We start from the raw sequence: 8,054 nt of genomic DNA, 5'->3' as shown, positions 1-8,054 counted from the left end.
AATATTGGATTTGAAACGTGTTGATGGTTCATATATTTTTCCAATAAGACCAAAAAGTTTAAAGAAGATAATGGTAGGTATTACCACATTCGTCAGCAAATGTTAAACGAGTTTTCATCCAAGTAAATCTTCACAAAACGAAATATCTCTCGAAATTCTCTTCATAAGGATTTAATGTTGGGTACACTTAACAAAACAAATTGTTTAACACATTGATTAAACACGACATGTTAAGAATGTTAACTCAAATATTTATTAACAAAATCGTTTAACTAATCATTTAATTTAATACTGATTTGAAGTTAAAACATGTTTACTAACTTGAATAACCAATTTATGTTTATTTTAATTAAAAATATATTTAAATATAACTAAATGTTCCCATTTTAATTTTTGACAATTTTTTTGAAGATTTTATAAAATAGATTTGACGATTTTAATTTAAAAAATCGTCATTTTGACGATTTTCCATAAAAATAATCTGGCAGCCCTGCGAATGACATCCATTTCTCACATTTTAACAGCATCCTGATACAGTCCAAACGAAGTCGTGAAAAAGGCACACCGTTCGTTACATTTTATTAGCAGTTGTAACAGGGTTTCGGAGTCGAGATATTTTTGGCCCGACTTCGACTCCAGACGAGTATTTTACACGACTCCGGCTCCGACTCCGGTTCGACTCCGATAGTGAATTCCTATACAAATAAAAATGAACAAAATGAACAAATTAAAGTTGAAAATCCAAGAAAGTCATTTTTCTCTATATTTACCTTTATAAAATCACTTTAAGAAGTGATCTGGAAAAACCAAATGAATTTTCGTCTTCCGTGGACTTCAACAAAACGAATTGGTACGTGATATATAATTTGTGTGAAGCAAATTGCTATTTGAATAAGAAGTTGTTTGAATTTCTAACATTTCCTCGTTTCTCAGCTAATTTTTTAAGAATTCTTCCATATCTTCTGTGCGTAATCTTTTGTCTAAATTTGCCGTTGTGAATTTTGAGGGGTTTCCACTGCAGTTGGAATTGGAGCTTCATTAAATGGTCTGTTTCTTTTCTTGAATTTCGACCAGCATGGTTATCTGGAATTATTATGTCAGGATCTTTTTCAGAAATTCAGTATTAAGAAAACAGAAATTTAAAATAAGTCAAAAACCACTAGTGTGCGATTAATACAATCAAGTTGATATTTAATTTGGATTGAATAAACGTTTAGTTCAGCAGGTTATAAAGAATATCTGTGTAAAAATCGTAGAATAGACCCCTAAGCTATATGTATTTAAAAAGCAAGAGCTGCTGAAGTAAAACTTCTTCCGGGTTTGATTTCGCCAACTTGTGTTAGAAACATAAATCGAAAGATCGGATGAAACAGTCAAACTTACAATTTTGATGGTCAGTGTAATGATTCCCATCCATAATTGTATATGCATGTTATACCATTATTTTGTCCTAAGCATTACTTATATATGCTAACATGGGGCGCCTTCGCCACGTTTTTGTTCAAAATGTTCTCATACCGACACCGTTAAAGTTTTTTCAAATATTATTTTTGGTACAAATATTAGCATATCTTGACTATAAGTTTTGATATAAAAATTGTTATAATTTTGTTTTTAAAATATTATTTTTGAGGATTTACAAAATCTGTAAAATGTGGCGAAGCCTCCCTACCCATGGGGCAGCTTCGCCATAGATATTGAACATTCTCCAACGGATCCTAAAACTGCAATTTACCATACTTATTCCTTAAATATCAACATTATGCAAAAAAGGAACATGTTTTCTATTGAATAATCAAAAATGATTTTAAAATTCACAAAAAGTAACCGATTCTAGCGGTTAATTGAAGTATGTGCCTTGAATTTAGGTACAAAAATCATAATATAACTAAAACAAGATACGTTTAGGACAATATTTGATTTTAACTTCATATAAAACTGTGGTATATGTATGGTATAAAGAATTTAAGTTAAACATGACAAATTTCTAACATTAACCCACCACGCCCCTATCATGGCGTAGGCGCCCCACCCCTTACATATTTCATAATATTAATATATTGACATTTGCAACTGCATTTTTCATGCGAATTATTGGGATTTATATTCTTCAGTAGTTGTCTTCTAACGGTATAAAATGTGTTTTTGATATCACAAAAGGTAAAGAAGATATCACAAAAAATACCAGCCAGACTATTTTGAAAAAAACAAAAAATACCTACCATAATTATTTTTCCCAATAACCTGAAAACACAAAACCGCGTGCGTCCGCTATCATACCTATGACACAACTGCCAACTTTTGGGAGATGATAGATCTTCATTAAACTCACAATTTTGCTTTTAACGGATTTTTTTCTAGTACTTGTATTTTGCGAGAAAACCCGCGCTGGCGTAGCCGCCCCACAGTGGAAAAAAATACCGATCTAGCGCGCCAAAAGTCAAAAAAATCACATACGCCAATTTAAAAATGATTGTTGCAGTATTAATCTAAGGTGTCCATAGAATGCAACGGCATTTAAAATAATTTGTTTTACATCAGTCTAAGCGGAATAACGGTCCGTTTTTTGCAGACATTTTTTGAACTAGTTTTCATAATATAGTTTAATAGTAAATTTGTGATCGTCGCATGCTCTCTTCCTACAAAGTAATTTTGAAGCTTTATTGAATTTAACATTTCGTGAAGCAGGTGATTTAAAAAATGTTGAATATAAGATGTTATTTATTGCAACTCGGATTTTACACTTAAAACATGTGACATCCGATTTTTTTCCAAATTGAGCACTTTGTTAAAGCTATTACTAAGGAGTGTCGGGGGATGGCGCGTAGATTTTTTATTCTATTTTTAGTACATATAGTTCTTAACTAATTTGTAAAATTTTAGCTGTAACAAACTGTAACATTTTATTTTATTACTATTTTTATTAATATCATTTTTTAATGTAATGAATAATAATGGAAATCAGTTGACGACACATGGCAAACGGAAAAGGATAAGGTGTGGACATTGGAATGTCAGAACATTGTTCCAAAGTGGTAAATTTGATCAACTTACAGCTGAATGCGCAAGATTAAAAATGGATATTGTGGGCTTAAGTGAGGTTAGATGGAACGAAAGCGGGGAAACTCCTAGCAAAAACGGCGGACTGCTTTTGCACTCTGGAATACCAAACGAGAAGGACCCTCATATAAAAGGAGTTGGAATTTACCTCTCCATAAAAGCAAAAAAAACCTTATTGACATGGAAACCAGTTTCCGAAAGAATCATCACTGCGAGGCTGGCAGCAAAAGGCAGAAACATAACTATAGTGCAGGTATACGCGCCTACAGAGGACGGCGAATTCGCCCACAAAGGAGCCCTGTATAGCCTGTTAGATAAAACCCTATCAGAGATACCAAACAGAGACATTACTATACTAATGGGCGACTTCAACGCCCAAATAGGATGCGACAATCATGATTATGAAAGTATAATGGGGAAACATGCGCTAGGATCCTGCAACGAAAATGGCGAGCTGTTACTAGAGACATGCAGCAATCACGATCTAAAGATTGCTGGGTCTGTCTTCCCGCATAAGGAAATACATAAAGTAACATGGAAATCACCGACGGGAACATTTGAATCTCAAATTGACCATATCTGCATCTCCCGAGAATGGTTTAATATTTGCTCTGATGTGAGGAACAGAAGAAGCGCCGAAATAGGAGGTGATCACTATCTTGTGGTCAGTGAACTTAAGTTAAACATGATAAGAAAAACCCGGACAAACACCATAGGAAGAAGAAGATTTGATACCGACAAGCTTCAAAATGATGCAACGAGAAATGAACTGCGAAGAAAAGTGGAGGAAATAAATATCAACTATGATGATAGCACCAACGACGAGATATGGCAAAGGCTAAAAAACGAACTTAGGAATGCATGCGAATCGACTCTTGGATACAGCAAATCCGAGCGGAAAGAATGGATAACAGAAGAGAGTTGGAAACTAATAGAAAATCGGCGGGAAGTAAAGCGGAAAATGCTAGCCACAGAAGAGAATAATGTTACACTATATGAGATATTTAAAAGAGATTACGAAAGGCTAAACAAATTAATCAAGAAACAAACCAGAGCTGATAAAAATAAGTATATGGACGACCTCGGGAAAGATGCGCAAAAGGCTGCTGCAAAGGGAAATACTAAGTATGTTTTTAAAATCATAAATCAGCTAAGTGGAACCAAGACCAGAAGTTCCAATATGATTGTAGACGACAACGGCACTCTATTGACAAATAAAAATGAGCAAATAATTGCGTGGAAGCAACATTTTGAACGAACACTAAATGTTATCCACGATGAAAATGAGGAGGAACTACAAATATTCAATCCACTAAGCCCAAGATTAGATATTTCTACCGAACCACCCACATTCGATGAAATTGTGGACGCAATATCGACTCAAAAATCCGGTAAAACGGCCGGAGCAGATGCAATACCTACAGAATGTTATAATGTCGATCCACAAAAGGTGGCACAGCTGTTTCTGCCCCTCTTTCAAAATATTTGGAATGAGGAAGATATACCAAGTGAATGGAAGGAATCTATAGTAATAAAAATACCTAAAAAGGGAGATTTAAAGAACAGGAACAATTGGCGCGGTATAACAATTATTCCGTCCGTAACAAAAATTTTTCTGTTCTTATCTATGGAAGCGAGACCTGGTATGTAACAAAGGCGATAGCTCACAAACTACAGTGCTTCGTCAGCAGGTGCCTACGTAGAATTCTAAGAATATGGTGGCCACGAACTATAAGCAACGAGCGACTATTACAAGTGACGAACCAAATTGAAATAGAACGTGAAATTAAATGCAGAAAATACAGGTGGATTGGACATACGTTACGAAAGGACACTAACGATGTAACTCATGCAGCTCTGGAGTGGAATCCACAAGGAAAAAGAAAAAGAGGACGCCCTAAATCTACTTGGCGCAGATCAGTGACTCAAGAAACATCTAAATCTTTTAGCGAACTTAGAACAATAGCTCGAGACAGAAATCAATGGAAAATATATACAAATAATCTTTGTGAATAGGCTAAGTTTTATTACAAGATGTAAATAAACATGCCATAATAATAAATAATAATAATTTTTTATGTAAAAATGCTGAATTAGAGCGGAACCTTTCTATGGGGGCCATATCAATGCGTGTACCTGTGAAAATGTTTATAGGAGACTAAATACCAAATCCTAGCCGTTTCGGTTGAATAATATGGTAGAAATCTTTAAAATACCGAAAATCGATAGGTACCATTCTACGGTAAAAATACAAATGTACAAAATATATTTAAAAATGAAGTAAAATTGTCAATCTGTAGCTGTTCATATCGAATTTATGGACAAACATACAATAAAACATAGACTTTTTTACTTTTGGCGCGCTAAATCGGTAGTTTTTTCCACTGTGCGCCCCAGTGGCGAAGGCGCCCCATGTTACCATACATACTTGCATCACTAAAAACTGATCTGACTGAAAGAAAGCTTTGGCGCATTTATTTTTAAATTAGAAGTTTTAATATTTTTATGCAAAAACACATTATCTGTGTAGAAAGAGTCAATGCTTGGAGAATATATAACACAATTAGAAACTCAAGAGATGACTTTCCAACTGAAATCGAATAACTAATGACATTGATATCCCATCCTTGCTAGAATGACCTTTTCACTCACCCTCAAATGATTTACTATCATTGTCACACTCAAAAGTCGTTCACTGATAAACTCTGGGCATGTATCATTCATACACGGAGCTAACAAAGGAAAGGACTTGCATACATGTGTACAATAACAGGCATTACTTCCAACTACAAAGGCAATCTCCTGGGAAAATGCATTGTTCGTACGGAGTCAGCGGGGGTGGTTTAAAGCTAATAAAACTACGTTCGGTCGTAATCGTTTTTTTGCTGTGATAAGGATTGCGAAATCTGGTTTTTATACTCAGGGGTGTATACTGACTGGTGGTGCATGCACCCATACCGTTCATTGCCAATGGCGACATTTATTCGACGAATGATGTGCAATGTGCCTATTCATGTTAAATAGGCTGCAGATTTTAATGAAGTGTTCACATTGAAGTTACGGTCGTATATCATTTACTTAGTCTGACATAAAACATGAGTACGGACAATGGAAGATGTTAGCCACAATGTTTGGGCATTTTAACACTGTTTAGCAATAGTATTCTCGGTAAATATTTTATTTATTTATCGAGTCTAATGAACAACGTTCTTACAGATTATTAATATTACAAAAATATTATTAATATTTACTTTTTGTTTTTTCAAAGTAGGCTGGCTTAATCCCATTGTTGTTGTTTTATTATTTTAAAACAACTAATTTATTAGTGGTGGAGAATATCCACAAACAAGGAACAAGGGACTGATGAGATCCAGTGGCGTGGATCGAAACTAGTCTTCCCTGCCTTATCCCCTTGGCGAACAATGCCAAACTTTTTCCACTAACAAATTAGTTGTTTTAAAATAATAAAACAACAACAATGGGATTAAGCCAGACTATTTTGAAACAAAAAAAACAAAATTGTACCAAAAAAAAACCCAATAAAAAACGACGCCACCAATGTTCCATTAATAATTTACAATAATGATATTAAATTAAATTATCTATCAAAAAAAAAAAAATTAAAACTCCTTTTTGATGTGTTAAACTCAATCAAATAGCTATTATGTATATAATTTAAATAATTTAATCCCCTAATTAAACGACCATTAAGGGTATAATTTCTTTGATATACATATTTCAGTATAGAATAAATTTCTATGCCGAAGAGATATTCTACTATAGTACTTATAGTACTTATAAGTATACAAAATGGGATTTTAGCCAAGAGCTGTGGACAATCAATATTGCCATTTATTAAATCAAATATAAACAACATTGAATTGATTTTCGCCGCTTTTCAAGCGATGACATATATATGTTTGGGTGCAAAGATATTTATGTTTGGGTGCAAAGATATATATGTTTTGGGTGCAAACAAAGATATGTTTGGGTGGAAACAATTTTATGTTTGGGTGCAAACATTTTATATGTTTAGGTGCAAAAAAATACGAACCCAAAAGGCACAAAAAAACACATGCACCAGTGGGCGCTTACTGAGAGCAAGGGAGCGTAAAATTCAATGTAAAACACTTTGAAATGTGTGCTCACTTGCTCTCAGTAAGAACTCACTGGTACTCTCTATAGTATACACACAAATGTTGAGGTTGTTTATTGAAAGGCAAAAGAACAACAAACATATAGGTACATACAAAATTCCAAAGAAATACATAACACACTTTAATAAAAGAAAAACTGATTGAAATAATTTGTAAATAGTCACACTTTTAAAAAGGAAAAATATATAGAAACGTAGTTGGACACTTCTCCTTAGTTGTGAAATAAAACAAATTGTCCTCATAGTTGAAATCATCAGCGGGGAATCGGCATCTAGAATCAAATGATTATGTAATGTAATAAATAAATATGGATATGCCATATTTTAAATATACATAAGTACGTATGTAATTACCAATATTAAATGCGATTTCTGTCCAATAAAATAATTCCATTCATCTTTCCGATTCAATTATAAAATTATTATAAAATGTATTGGGCATTTAGTTTACTAAAAAGCACAATTTCTTTAAGAAAACACAAAACACTGATTTATTCACTCACTTTACCGTCTTGACTCTACAAAGGCATCTAAAACACTGAAGAAAGAAAAAAATATAATTCATATCATTTCTTCTTTTCTTCGTCGCCTGCTAAGTTGGTTAACAACAAAACAAGAAACACACGAGTTTGACACATATGTACATGCCACCAAAGCCCCTTCTTCGCTTCTACGTCTTCTATTATACAATACACACAACTCTTCATTATAAAACAGCATTCCACAGCCGCGAGAGCACTGTTATTACTCTCGTTGACAAACATCCTCTCTCCAACCATGAAAAAAATGTTCTAACATAAAAATATGTTTTACCCAAACATATCAAATTGATATATGT

At 33.6% G+C, this 8,054-nt stretch overlaps 1 long non-coding RNA gene across 1 annotated transcript in view; it reads right to left on the bottom strand.

Moving 5' to 3' along the window:
* Positions 1-386: 386 nt before the first annotated feature.
* Positions 387-8,054, bottom strand: part of LOC141399527 (uncharacterized) — a 25,671-nt gene continuing 18,003 nt past the window's right edge. Inside the window, exons 2-3 of the long non-coding RNA XR_012411861.1 lie at positions 771-1,083; positions 387-695 (exon numbers count right to left, since the gene is read on the bottom strand). This is a non-coding gene — a long non-coding RNA (uncharacterized lncRNA). The remainder of the gene's footprint in view (positions 696-770; positions 1,084-8,054) is intronic.

Source organism: Musca autumnalis, unplaced genomic scaffold (genome assembly GCF_047663935.1).
Source record: "Musca autumnalis isolate F117 unplaced genomic scaffold, ASM4766393v1 scaffold_3, whole genome shotgun sequence".
Classification (NCBI taxonomy): domain Eukaryota; kingdom Metazoa; phylum Arthropoda; class Insecta; order Diptera; family Muscidae; genus Musca; species Musca autumnalis.
Note: the sequence above shows the minus strand (reverse complement) of the source record. Positions and strands in the feature narration are given on the sequence as shown.